This window comes from Jaculus jaculus, chromosome 2 (genome assembly GCF_020740685.1).
Source record: "Jaculus jaculus isolate mJacJac1 chromosome 2, mJacJac1.mat.Y.cur, whole genome shotgun sequence".
Taxonomy (NCBI): domain Eukaryota; kingdom Metazoa; phylum Chordata; class Mammalia; order Rodentia; family Dipodidae; genus Jaculus; species Jaculus jaculus.
In genome coordinates, this window is record NC_059103.1 from 134,624,754 (window position 1) to 134,640,115 (window position 15,362).

Consider the following 15,362-nt stretch of genomic DNA (forward strand, 5'->3'; position numbering starts at 1 on the left):
CTCTCTTAAAAATATAATTAATATGGGCTGGAGAGATGGCTTAGCGGTTAAGGTGCTTGCATGTGAAGCCTAAGGGCCCAGGTTCAATTCTCCAGGTCCCACGTTCGCCAGCTGCACATCATGGCACATGTGTCTGGAGTTCATTTGCAGTGGCTAGAGCTCATAGCGTGCCTATTCTCTCTCTTGTGCACTCTCTCCCTCTGTATCTAATAAATAAAACGATTAAAAAAGCCGGACGAAGTGCTTCAAACGACCTCAGTTCTCCCCGACCGGCGGCTGTCAGGCAGAGACGACGGCGAACGGGACTGCAGACGACGATGACGATGGGCGGGCCTCGGAGCTGTTGGAGAAGAAATCTCAGTGCTTGTGGAGGTTTTGAAGTTTGTGATGACATGGTGATTAAGGACATCATGACTCCTCTGGTGGTACTACTGAGAGAGTGCAGTGCTGGACTGGATTCAAATGAGATGTCTCCAGAGAAAAAGGATCAGAACAGAAACTGTATTGATAACATAGCCAATGAGGCTGTGAATGTTCTGTGGAATATATGTGAATGCAATAGTAGAGCAGTATCCATACTCAACAAATAAGGGTGTTTGGAAAGTCTATTAAAGTACTCACATAGATTTCCCAGCAATGTTGCCCTGGCTATCTCAGTAGCATACTGTTTGCAGACAGTGACAGAAGATAACCCAGAACTCCTGAAATCTTTCAGCACTGCAGCATTGCATGTACTGGAATCTGCATTGCTTTGTCCAGTCAGTTCCATGGAATACATTTTGCACTCATAGCAGGCACAATCTGGAACCTAAAGGATATCATTCCATCTAAGAGTCAGGCAGAAAGCATTAAAGCCATACTAAAGATCTTGTCTGAAGTCTTGGAGGTGGATGTAGCAGAACCAGTTGTTCAGATGAAGGAGGCTGAAACCCAGCGGGTGAAGACTGCTGCAGAGACCGAGGAAGCACTGGAGAATGCCAATGGCGGCAATTTTGTTGAAGAAGATGAAATGGAAGAAACTCCTCCTAAAAGAAAAGCCAGAAGAAAAACTTTCATTTCTGATTTACTTCCATCCACAGACAAGGAGCTGAGAGAAGCCACAGCATTGCTGACAGCTCAGCAGACAGCTCTGGAAGTCATTGTCAACATGTGCTGCAGTGAAGAACCCTCTGATGATGAGTGGGAAGAGCTTTCTAGCAGTGATGAAAGTGATACCTTTATGGAGAATTCCTTCAGTGAGTGCAGAGGGCAACTCCTGTCTCCACTCTGTCTGTCTCATGAGATTCATAGTTGCTGAAAAAGCCTCAGTTCAAATTAAATTGTTATCTGCTATGAAAGAATTTCAGCCAGTCTTCCGAATGAAGATTAAAAAAGAAGGGAGGGACAGATACAGTCCAGATCAGCTGTGTGTTCTTGACAACGTGAAGATGAATTTGAGAAGGTTTGTTGCTTATCAAGAAACTGTTGAGAAAAGACTGACTTCTTAAAACATCAAAAGAGAAACAGGAAGCCAGGCATGGTGGCCCATAGCCTTTAATCCCAGCACTTAGGAGGCTGAGGTAGGATTGTTGTGAGTTCAAGGCCAGCCTGGACAAGAGTGAAACCCTGCCTCAAAACAGAGCAAGAGGGCTGGAGAGATGGCTTAGCTTGTTTACTAAACCGAGGAACCTATGTTTACCTTCCAGATCCCGGGTTAGCCAGATGCTCAAAGGTGAGGCAAGTGCACGGTCTCACATGCCCACTAGAAGGCACACGCATCTGGAGTTCAATTGCAGTGGCTGATTGCAAAATCTCTCTTAAAAAATAAATAAATAAAAATAGAACGAGAGAGAGAAACATAAGTTGGAGGAATGGCCGAGTGCTTCACTAGCATGCACAAGTCTGTGAGCTCATCCTTAGCTCTGCAAGAAAAGAGAGAGAGAATAGGAAACTGGTTCTTTCCCAGTGTTTAGGTAATGCTAAAAATATTAAGGGTTTCCTTGGAGAAGGTGTTCTCAAAGCTATTTTTTTTAATTTTTTATTTATTTATTTTGAGAGCGGCAGACACAGAGAGATAGACAGATAGAGGGAGAGAGAGAATGGGCATGCCAGGGCTTCCAGCCTCTGCAAATGAACTCCAGACGCATGTGCCCCCTTGTGCATCTGGCTAAAATGGGACCTGGGGAACCGAGCCTCGAACCGGGGTTCTTAGGCTTCACAGGCAAGCGCTTAACCACTAAGCCATCTCTCCAGCCCTCAAAGCTATTTTTTAATGGCTACATCATGGATATTGAATTAAAGTTCAGAGCTTTCAAGTTCAGAAGCATGTGTTGAAGTCACGGGATGACTGTGGCACTTCTGTTGCTCTCTCTCTCTCTGGGTCCAGCATATGTTAGGGAAAAAAGAGTGTGAATGCAGTACAATCTCAGGTGGTCCTCTTTTCCTCTTGGTGCTGGGGATAGAATCCAGGGTGATGTGCATGCTAGGCAAGCACTGTAGCCTGCAGCTACCCCTAGCTTCACATAGTTCATAACGACTTTGTGCATATTTAAAAAAAAAAAAACAGCTTTCAACCATCCCTTTAAGTTTTGCAAGAAAGAAACTAAATCATTGAACCATTTTTATTCAAGCCAGTATCATTTTATATTGGCTAAATCTTTAAATGAATTATACAGACAAGCTTTATAAAATCATTTTTATATGAAGTACTGTATGCCAAATATGAACTTTCTGTGAAGAAGTAAATGAATTTGTAAATCACTCTCAGTAAGATAGTGAGGTGATTGCATCCTGTATGGGGTTGATCAGTTATTGCTGTATAACATCACTCCTTGACAATTTCATGTAAAATCAGAGTTGGTAGAAAATATTTTGAATAAATAACATTTTAATTAAAAAATTAAAAAAATATATAATTAGCCGGGCACGGTGGCGCACGCTTTTAATCCCAGCACTCGGGAGGCAGAGGTAGGAGGATCGCCGAGAGTTCGAGGCCACTCTGAGACTACATAGTGAATTCCAGGTCAGCCTGAGCCAGAGTGAGACCCTACCTCGAAAAACCAAAAAAAAAAAAAAAAATATATATATATATATATATATATATATATATATATATATATATATACATATATATATATATATAATATTAAAGGAAGACAAACAGTAAACACATAATAGTCTCTGGATCTTAGTAATTTTAGAACCAACAAGATCAAGTGGTATCAACAGCCAAGTGCGGCCTGTGGGAAGCAATAGCCATGACTCTAGCCAGGAGCCTGCCAGAACTTGGGAGCTGGGCCAAGCAGTGAGAACAAGGTCTTCCATCAGGCACACTGAGAGTAGAGAGAGATATGTTAGCACCAGGACAGTGGATCATGATGAAGGTTCTGGATGGCTCATTAAAAGTGACTATGGGTTATCAAATGCTAAATGGAGTAGTGTCCTCTATCCATGCTACTGTATCCCAACATAATTCTTTTCAGGAAACAATTGATATGTTACAACATCTTTCCAGGCTGTACTGGACCTTACTAATTATTTTTGTATGCCTTTTTCTGCTGAATCCCAAGATCCATTGGCACTTACTTGGAGTGGACAGTGGTGAGTCTTTAGCGATCAAACACATCCTCTGTAAGAAGGTTTTATTATATAATGTTTCCTTTTTGAGTGTCTTAAAAGCACCTCAAACAATAGCAAAAGCATAAGCTTGAACAAAGATACCCTGCATGAGTAGAAAATGACAATCTGAGAGGACAACGTTATTGAGTGAAAACCCAAATCTCAGGGACAAGCTAATTCCCTTTGTGTTGTTGGCCAGAGAGATTCCTGAGGCCACATAAACACTATTGCCACTGCTGTTGACTATATGCCAGGACTAGATGGTAAGTCCTTGTTGGTTTGACACTAAACATTTTGCCTGCAGGACATAGAAAAATCAGGCTAGGGCTGAATAGAAGCTGTCTCTATGCTGGCTGTATTTAGTAGTTCCAGGAGGCAAAATTCAGGCTGTTGCAAAAGTATTGTCAGGAATAGCTTGTCTCAGGAAAGATATGCCCACTGCAATAATAGTGGTACAACTATAATGGATGCAACCAACTGCTTTCTGATTAGATTTTAAGGCCTGCTCTAAAGAGGAAAAGCATATCTGGTACTATAAGGTAGGACAGAGACCAGAGTGGACTCATTGCTTTGATCTTTTAGTATCTTCTGTAATCAGCTTCCCATTGCTGCCAGGAAATGTCAACCAAGAACAACCTGTGGGAGGAAAGGGTTTATTTTGGCTTACAGACTCAAGGGGAAGCACCACAATGGCAGGGGAAAACAATGGTATGAGCAAAGGATGGATACCAACAAATCAAGACAGAATTCTGTCAAAGCACTTGATTACCTACCTGAGGCAAAAGCTAAGACGCTATTGCTGAAGACACCATATGCTACTGACACAGGGCATGGAGAGACCTGGATAGAATTCAGAGGAAAGGCAGTTCCCAGACTGTTAGCCTGCCAAATGCTATAAAGCACTACATGAGCTACTGGGGGAAAGTGGCCAATAACAGTCTGAGCAGCCACAGGCCTAAGCTACTCATAATCAAACCCCTGACATGATGTACACACCAGTGTAATAGTGGCACACAACCTCAGTGGGTAACCAGTAGCTTTCTGATTGGCTAAGAGGTCTGCTCAGTATAAAGGGATTGATCTGGAATTGGGAACCAGGTCAGAATTTTATGGAGACAATGATTATGCTCTCTAGTATCAAGCTCTCACTAATCTTTAGCTAAAACAGGGGTTACATGCATCAAATTCTCCCAAAATTAATAATGCTTTATCCCATTTAAAATATGCTGAGGGCTGGAGTGATGGTTTAGCAGTTAAGCGCTTGCCTGTGAAACCTGAGGACCCTGGTTCGAGGTTCGATTCCCCAGGACCCACGTTAGCTGGATGCACAGGGGGCATATGCATCTGGAGTTCGTTTGCAGTGGCTGGAGGCCCTGGCACACCCATTCTCTCCCTCTCTCTCTCTCTCTCTCTCTCTCTCTCTCTCTCTCTCTCTGCCTGTCACTCTCAAATAAATAAAAATAAAATTAAAAAAAAAATAAAAATATTTAAAATACATATATATATATTTAAAATATACATATATAAAAATATATATATATATTTAAAATATGCTGACTTCACTCTCCATTGGACAATCTGTTCTTCTTCAGAAGGTAGCGAGAACTGAGGAGATAAACTACCCCTTGCACTTCAGCCAAGCCATAGCTGAAACCACAGAGGAATTGGGGAGATGAGCTGAACGGGAGTGCTGCTTCCATGATGAACCTAAAAATAAGCACCAGTGTGAAGGATGCAGACCCTGAGAATACTCAACACCTACCAAAACAGAGATCCAGAGGGTCTCAAGAGCTCATCACTGAAGTAGACTTAAAATTCACCCACCATGGCTCAGGGAATTTTGTGGCAGAGGGGAAATATTTTAAGAGCTACATGTTGAGACATCATGCCCAGAGGTATTTCTGCCTCTCCAAAATAACTGACTATTGCTCCCAAAACACATAAACCACAACCACATAGGGAATACCTACAACCCCACTGAAGAATATCCCCAACAGAATAAGAGCAGGGGTGAGAGAAAAGAGGGTACCAACACATGATGTATCCATACAAAATATGTTGTTAATAATAGTAATAAACATAAGGAAGGGCTAGGGATATGGCTTAGCAGTTAAGACACTGGCCTGTGAAGGCTAAGGATCCAGGTTCCATTCCCCAGGACCCATGTAATCCCTTGGGTGTGGGGAAAGGGGATGTTAGGAAATAAATATTTGGTGACTGACAACTTAATGCGCCATTATATCTATGACAGTATCTCATTCATGCTTATTAAAAATTCATAGATTTCATTGGAAAAATAATATATCAGTTCTAAATCTTAGCAGAATTGAGAAACAACTAAAAATAAATAAAATCAGATTCCATGCTTATCCTTTTCATTGTTTAGGAACACTATTATTACCATATGTAGTTTGTAAATGTTCATTTTACTTCCCCCTTTTCCATCAAAGTGCTTCTCATATCTTTAATGCCATCTGAGATCTGTTTTTGTTTATTTTGCAGTTGCAATTATTTTTAAGTCCGAGTCTCACTATGGCTGGCCTGGAATTTGTGATTCTCCTTCTTCATTCTGAATGCTGACAATAGAGGAATGTGTACCCTTGTTCTGAGGTTTCATGCACATAGCATTTGTGTAGCAAAATCTTAAAAATGCAGAAAACAATTATTTCAATGGCACTTTAGGCTATGAGTTAAATGAAAAATAAAATCTAATGGTTTGTTTCTCTAAAGTGTCTCTAAAGTCAATTCAGACAGTGAGTAAATGTCATTCCTCTTTCTCATGTATTTTATGTTTTATTTATGAAAGAAAGCAGGCATGTACCACCATGTGCACCTGGCTTATGTGGGATCTGGAGAATCCAACCTGAATCTATAGGTTTTACAGGCAATTCCTTAACCACCATGACTGTCCAGCCCAAGATCATTCCTCTTCACTACCATTCTGACCCCACAGCAGCAAAGATTATTTAAACAATATTATAAAGAATGGGTTTGATCTAGCTGACAGAGTATGCTATGGTGTTACTTGTTCAGTTTATGACTGTTAGGTCAATGGTTCTCATACCAAATTAAGATCATTTCCTTCACCGTATAATTACAAGAGATTAATGGAACACTAGATACAAGGCATCCCTAATTGCAATATGTTTTGCAATATGTAATTGGAAAGGGATTTCTATATTGTTTCAGGAATATAAAACAAAGACTTTTCAATAATACAATAAAGATTAGATTCTGAATTTTAAACCAATGACTATTTCCAATCAATACAAAAGTTACCCATAACTCTAAACATTTTCAACCTTTTATCAACAATACTAAAGACAGAAAAGACTGGAATCACATATCCTAAGCTCTGAAGGTAAACAACTAACAATTGGGAATATGCTCAAAATAGATGGAGAATTAAGGAGATTCCAAGACAAACACAAACTAAGGCAATTTATGTTAATCAAGCCATCTCTACAAATAATCCTGAAAGGAGTACTTTAGAGAGAAGAACAATCACAGCCCCATCTGTGAGATTACAAGATAGGATACATTCCATGAAAGAAACAGATGAACAACTAAAAACGCTGGGAAAGAATCAACTACGCCTAACATAATATATCAGCATACTCTGGGTGGAAGAGGAAAAGAAATGACAATACTCCAGCCAACCCAGGCATCACCTAACAAAACATTAGGGAACAGAAAGCATCTTTCTATAACAACCTTAAATGTAAAATCAACTAATTCACCAATAAAAAGATACAGACAAAATTACTGGGTTAGCAAACAAGTTCCAACTATTTGTTGCCTCCAAGAAGCTCATATAGCAAACAAAGATGTTCATAAACTGAATAGAAATGGATGGGGAAAAAACTACCAAGCAAGTGGAAGCTACAAACACACAAGAGGGGCTATCCTTATATGAAAGTAGACTATAAAATGAAGGTAATCCGAAGACCAAAAAGGACTTTTCATTTACTAAAAGAGAAGAATCCATTAATAAGTTACAATAGTTGTAACCATTTAAGCACCAACTGTTACAGCTACTAACTTCATAGCACAAACACACAAATCCAGACAGAATAATAGTGGGAGACTTCAATACCTCTCACTTAGTTAGGTCATCTGGACTAGAAATCACCAAAGCAAGAAAACTTCATGACTAAACCAACAGCATTGATCAACTGGACCCAACAGATATGGACAGAGTATACCACACAACAAAAGGCGAATGCATATTCTCAGTGGCTCATGGAACCATCTCCAAAAGTGATCATATAATTGACCAGAAAACAAAACATCAACAAACTTGAGGCAATATTAACCAAAATAACAAAAAGGGAGAGAGAAGACCCACATTAACATAATTACAGACAAAAAGGGTGCCATTATGAAGCCAGTGAAAACCAAAGTATCATTAGATAATTCTTTGAATACCTTCTATTTATTTAAAATGATATTTATATTATATTACTTTATATTACAAAAATAATTTATACTCCCAAAAACCCAGGAAAATCTAGATGTAACAGACAAATTTCTAAGCACATATAACCTCCCAAAGTTAACAGTGGAGGGCATCAACCACTTAAAGAGATCCATTACAAGCAATGAAATTGAAGTGATAAAACCTTCCTCATGAAGAAAAGCCCTGTACTAGCTGGATTCACCATGGAATTCTATGAAACTTTTAAGGATAATCTGGTGCCAACTTTTCTCAAGATGTTCCACAATATGAAAGGGAAGAATCACTTCCAGATTCATTCTACAAAGTCAGTATTACCTTCTCCCTAAACTGGATAAACACACAACCAAAAAGGAAAACTACAGACCACTTTCCCTGATAAACATAGACGCATAAACTTTCAACAATATTTTTACAAACTGAATTCAAGAACACATTAAAAAGATTATCCTTCATGACCTAGTGGGGATCACTGTGAGGAAGTTCAATGTATATGTATAAGTAAGTGAAATACAACACATAAATAAACTTAAAGGTAAAAATGACAAGGTACTGTCAATTGTTTCAGAAAAGGCATTGGACAAAGTCTAACATGACTCCATGACAAGTCATGGAAAGAGTTGGAATAGATGGGACATAGCTCAAAACAAATAATGAGTCCATATACTTAAACCCAGGGTCTCCATTATATAAAATGGAAAAGAAACTGAAACAATTCCTCAAAAACAGGAATTAGACAAGGTTGTCCCCTCTCATTACCTCTTTCAATATTGTGCTCAAAATCCTAGCAAGAGCAGTAAGATGAGAAGATGCAAAAGGAAGAAAAATAGGGAAAGAAAAAATCAAGTTATTCTTTTTTGCAGAGGACATGATTCTGTAATTAATCTACAAACCCCTACTATATTGAATAAATAATTTCAATAAAGTGGCAGAACATAAACTTGCAGGGAAGGAAATCATGGAATATGTATCCTACTCATAATTGTTAATATAATAATTACATATCTAGTAATAAAACTAACCCAAAATGTAAAATATACATACAATGAAAACACTAAAAAATTAAAAGAAATCAAAGAGAACACTACACAATAGAAAGACCTTTCATGTTCCTGGATTGACAACATTAACTATGAAATTGACTATCCTACTAAAATAATCTTCAGCTTCAATATAATTCCCACCAAAATACTGCTGACATTCTTTTTGTAAATATTTTATTTTTATTTATTTATTTATTTGACAGAGAGAAAGAGGGAGAGAGAGAAAGTGAGAAAAAATGGGTGTGCCAGGGCCTCCAGCCACTGCAAATGAACTCCAAATGCATGTGCCACCTTGTACATCTGGCTAACATGGGTCTGGAGAATCAAACCTAGGTCCTTTGGCTTTGCAGGCAAACATCTTAAACACTAAGCCAGCCCTCTGCTTTGCACATCTAATCTTTCACCATTGAGAAAAGCAGTATGGATTTACTTCGTGATGCTCCATTCTGTTTTGGTGCCAGTATCATGCTGTCTTTATTACTATTGCTTTATTTGGTTCTGTGTTCTTTCTCTTCAGGAGTTATTTGGCTATTCATGGTCTTTTGTGGTTCCATAAGAATTTCTGGATTTTTTTTCTAGCTCAGTGAAGAATGTCAGCAGAGGGTTACTACCTAAGACCATGATACCATGCATGGCATTGCAAATAATATTTACTTCCCCCAAGTGGCAATGGGGAGACAACACTGGCTTATTTTCAGACATGCTATCAGATTCAATCTTGAAAAACTCCTGTGGACAATTCCTCCACCGTGGGTCACTCCAAAGATATTTCTTTCTTTTTCTACTTCCAACATTGGTGCTACCTTGCTATAGGGTAGAGGGGTTCCTAGCTCCATGTAGTTAAAAAATAATGACAATGATAATAGTAACAACCACAGCAAAGCTAATTACCATAGCAAGCATATTTTGACCACTTGCCATGTAAGTGATATGTGCAAAAAATATTACATGAAATTTCTCCTGCAAGCCTCACAGATTATTTACTAGATATTATTATCATTGTTGCCCTTGGTAACCCTTTGTAAGTTTTCCATCTGGCTTCCAAGGGTGTTAAGTATTCTACCCAAGGACAGAGATCCAGAAAAGCAGAGGTAAGCTTATCTAAAAGCCATCCATTCATCAGGAAACCTTCTAAGCATTAGAGTAACTTTGGTACTGTGGGTAGCTAATTATTGACAAAAGGATAACAATAACAAAGACAGCATAGTAACTAAAAAGGGAAGGGGGGTTCTGGGCAGAAGGAAGTCCTTAATGAGGACAAGAATTCACAGAGAGCAAGTGTGGGGACTGTACTGACAGCATTGCTCATTTGTTGAGTAGACATCTAAGAACAGGATAAGGACTTACCTTCTTTTCATTTGTCACACCATGTTGTGATTTCAAGTGCCTGAGGCAGCTGGGCCCTGCTGTAGTTTGTGTTAGTAACTGGGAGTTATTTCCATGGCTCCCTTATGGTTTCTAGAGACAATAACATATATTTTTATAGCTTGGCTGATTTTATTCATGGAATCCACCCAATAGCTGACACAGTAAAAATGGCACAATTCCACATTTTATAATGTGTGTCAACATCTCAGTTATGAAGCACCAAATTCTAGACTACACAGGTTTTTGCAAAATCTTATGTATCCAGCAGAGTCAGGTTCAGACCACCAAGATTCTGTTCCCTGTGGCTAACTAGTCAGCAGAGGTGCAAAATGGCAAATGCCCTCACCTTAGACAATTGTAGTTACCTTCACATAGCTGGGACAAAACACCAAACAAAAATCTGCTCATGGAAGGAAAGATTTTTTAAAAATCATATATATATATATGAATTTATTTATTTGAAAGAAGACAAACAGAGAGAAAGAGAGAAGGAAAGAGAGCGAGAGAGAGAGAATGGGCACGTTAGGGCCTTTCAGCCACTGCAAACAAACTCCAGACGCGTGTGCCACCTTGTGCATCTGGCTTACGTGGGTCCTGGGGAAATCAAACCAAGTTTCTTTGGCTTTGCCAGCAAGTGCCTTAACCACTAAGCCATCTCTCCAGCCCAGGATAGGTTTTTATTATATTCAAGGAGTAGCTTCATGATGGCAGGAAAAGCATGGCATGAGCAGAGGCTGAGTATCACCTCTGCCTCAGCAGGTAGAAAGCAGCACTCAGAGAGTAAGCTGAACTTTGGCAAAGGAGAGATGTCTATAACATCCCTAAGCCTACCCCCATTAACACAACTTCTCCAGCAAGGTCCAGCCTTCCAAATTGACATTAGCTGGGGACCAAACATAACACATGAATTCATGAGAGACATCTAATTCAAATAATCACAACTCTGGTGTCAATAGAAGATAGTGGGGTCAGAGGGCAAAACATTGGTAAAGAAGAGGCAAGTGTAAATTCTGAGGTGAACATGTGGGCTATTCCTCAGGGAAGAATTATGCACTCTTCTCAGGCATCACCTTTCCAAGAAAAATGCCACAAAAGGCATAGTGTTTACATTGCATTTTGAAGGAAAAAATAACAATTCACCAGGTGGGAAAGTGGGTGAAATCATAGCAGATGTAAAAACATGAGGGTATGGGAATGTTTGAATCCTGCATCAAGATAAATCATGAGGTATACATATAGTTTTTACATGAGTTTGTAAGATAAATCATGAGGCATACATATATTTTTTATGAGTTTGTACTATTTATCAGCCTTTCATGGAAAATTTTAATTATTATATCAAGTTTAGATTTAAAATTCAAAAAACTATCTCTTTAAAAATGATATTGCATTCCATAATTAGGCCCTGGTGTATTGAACAATTCATTGTTGAGCATTTAGATTGTTTTTCCCAAAAACTTTGTAAACAAATATGTAATGGCCATCATTGCATACAAAACTTTCCATAAGACTTTCTGTTTATTTTTTAATATTTTTTATTTATTTGAGAGAAGAGAGAGACCATGTGGGAGAGAGAGAGAGTGAGGGAGAAAGAGAGGATGAGTGTGCCAGGACACCAAGCCACTGCAAATGAACTCCACAAACATGGGCCACTTTGTGCATGTGGCTTACATGTGGACTGGAGAATCAAACCTGGGTCTTTAGGTTTCACAAGCAAGTGCTTTAACCACAATGCCAAATCTCCAGCCCCTGATTATTTTGCATTCATTCCCAGACATGGAAGTGCTAAACAAAAGGAAATGACAATATTTGAACACCTATATTGAAAAATTGTTTTCCACAACATTTATATCATTTGAAATGTCATCCACCTCTTTGAGAGATTTTGACTACAACCAACAATTTTCACATTGAGTATCACGCATAGTCAAAATTTTCTAATATGATTAAAGTAAATCACTAGGTCATTGTTGGATTTATACTTTTTTGACCATTTTCTTTTTGATGTAAAGCACAATTTTTGTTGTGTGACATTCAAAATAACACTCGTCCACTTTAAAAAAAAAAAAAACCTGCTAGGCAGGGAGAATATTATTTCTACATTGTTCCTCTTAGAATTTAAGTTAAGGAGAAGTGCTCTGCCTAATTTTGTGATCTGGGCTAAGCAGGATACAGAAGGAAAGGAATAGGATGTTAATCTCCAACACCAACCAGTCTCATGTTTGTATAACTAGGGGTTTCTAAGTTTCTTGGTTGGTAGTACCCAGGGCATGATCCGGGAGCAGAAGAATGAGAAAAACCTAATTAACACAACACCACATAATTTTGTTCCACACTGCCTGTAAGAGAAGTCTCCAAGGGGCCAGTAATGGATCCAGTGTCTGCAATAGTTACCATCCCCTTACTAGAACAATACAACGGATCGGAAGCAAGTTATGGAAGGAAAGGTTTACTTTGGCTTACAGACTTAAGGAGAGGGCTCACCATGTCAGGTAAAGCACAAGAACAGATATTTGAGTGTTACAACTTGTCACACCAGCTAGAAGTAAACAAGAAGAGTGAGCTATGAAGTCCTGGTAAGCTGGTCTAGACTATAAAATCCTAAGGCCCACCCCCCAGTGACTGAAACCCAGCAGGTAAAAACCAAATCCTGCAGCTCAATATCTAGCACCCTCTGGACGGCAGAAAGCTTGGATAGGTCCGCACTTCCAGAAATGCTGCCTATAGCATCTGCCCCAAGCCTGCAGCTTTTCTTGACAGATGGCACAAGGTCCTGGTGTCTCTGATATCCTGAGTTCTCCATTTCCACTTGGGCTTCACCTTCACAGCTTGACTCAGTAGCCTGATAGGGCCTCCTTGCAGTGACTTTAACCCTGTATCAAGTTGCTTAGCCTCAGTGGCTCTCTGGAAATGTGGTATAATATTCCATGACCTCATATATTTTGTAGCTTTCATTCTTTGAAAACTAGTACGTGGTAGGCAATGCTGCCAAGTTTTGCTGTCAAACTGGGATAAAACCTGACACCCAAGGAACACAGCTGTCATAGCTTCTGTATGCTGATCTTAGCCTACATTGTTTTGGGGACCTGAGGGGTTTCCTTGACCAACATCACTCTGTGGGGGCTAATCCAGTTCCAGACCTGGGATTTTCCAGCCTGAGATCATTGGGGTTTGTTGTTTTGTTGTTGGGGCTTTTTGTTTGTTTGTTTTTCAAGGTAGGTCTCACTCTAGCCCAGGCTGACCTGGAATTGACTATGTAGTCTCAGGGTGGCCTCAAACTCATAGTGATACTTCTACCTCTGCCTCCCAAGTGCTGGAATTAAAGATGTGCACCACCACACCCGGCTTAAGCCTGAGCTCCTTGTTTTAAGGTTAAGTTTTCCCTGCCCCCTACTGGGTACTTCTGCCTGAAAAATTTCCTGTTCTTTCATATTAAGAGTTAGATGGATGGGCTGGAGAGATGGCTCAGCAGTTAAGCACTTGGCTGTGAAGCCTAAGGACCCCAGTTCAAGGCTTGATTCTCCAGGACCCACATTAGCCAGATGCACAAGGGGGCACACACATCTGGAGTTAATTTTCAGTGGCTGGAAGCCCTAGTGTGCCCATTCTCTCTCTCTATCTGCCTCTTTCTCTCTGTGTCACTCTTAAAGAAATAAATAAAAATGAACAAAAAAAAATTTAGAAAGAGTTAGATGGAATACCTTCCTGTGAGTTGTTGGTCAGGGATGTCCCTAGTGGCCCCCAAAACATTACAGGCTGTTCCTGGGCTTTTGGTTCCTCACCAGGAATAGACAGTATTGCTGAAGACTCCAGATGACTGGGCTGCAAAGTCACTGAGAAATCCTGCTGGAACTGAGCTGAAAACTTCTTTGGTGTGGACCAGCTGACAGAACCCTGGAAAAAGCTATGCTACATGCAGGTCCACAGGAGAGAGAGAAGTCATCAGTGGAGATAAACAACAGTGGACAGTGCAAGCCTTAATTTTGGCCAAGCCAGGCCAAATGAACCAACAGGTACAATAGTGGCATATCTTTTATGGGGGAAACCATCTGCTCTCCAATTGTACTGGAGGTCTGCTCCATGGGAGGGAATACAAGCCTGATACCGAAAACCTATGACAGGAAAAGTCATGAGCCCTAGGGGTGTAATGCCTGTTGGTGTCTGGCTAAATATATATATTATATTCACCAAACTGCCTGGCAAGTACTTCTCTTAAAGTTCATACCCATATATGAATGCTACTCTCACTTTTGGTTAGGAAAACTTCTCTTTTCAGATGGTGGTAACCTTGGGATGACTCAGAAGGCACCACAGTGTTGAGAAGAAGTGACAGAGGAGTGCTCAGCATTGAAGCATCTCTGTCTCACCTTTCAATGTTCAGGGTCCATTGCAGAAGAGGTGGTGGAAAAAATTTAAGAGCCAAAAGAATGGTAGGACTCCTTACAACACACCCTTTCAGAAACAAAATAGCTTGGAGATCCATGACCTCACAGTGCCTGACACTACCTACATGAGACCATCATAATAGGAGGAAAAGATGATGACATCAAAATAAACAAGAGACTGATTGAGAGGGGTGGTAATATGATGGAGAGTGGAGGTACAAAGAGGAAAGTAGGGATGAGGATTACCATCATTTTTTGTCTATAATTATGGAAGTTGTCAATAAAAAAATAACTAAAATGACATATCTTTTAATTAGATACCAAGGAGAAAAGTTTATATGGTACTCATTCATGCTATTATTAGTTTTCTGTAATTTTTCCCTCACCATCCTTAATCTCATCCTCTCCATGACCCTTCCACTTTGTATTCTGTCCCTCCATCTGTCAAATATCTCATCTCCTCATCCCTGCCTGTTTCCACTCTCTCCTCACCTCATTCTAGTTTCTTGCCAT

The 15,362-nt window shown here is 39.7% G+C and overlaps 1 pseudogene; it reads left to right on the forward strand.

The window, feature by feature from the left end:
* The first annotated feature begins 339 nt into the window (after positions 1 to 339).
* LOC123458697 lies at positions 340 to 1,297 on the forward strand (annotated as a pseudogene).
* The last annotated feature ends 14,065 nt before the right edge of the window (positions 1,298 to 15,362 follow it).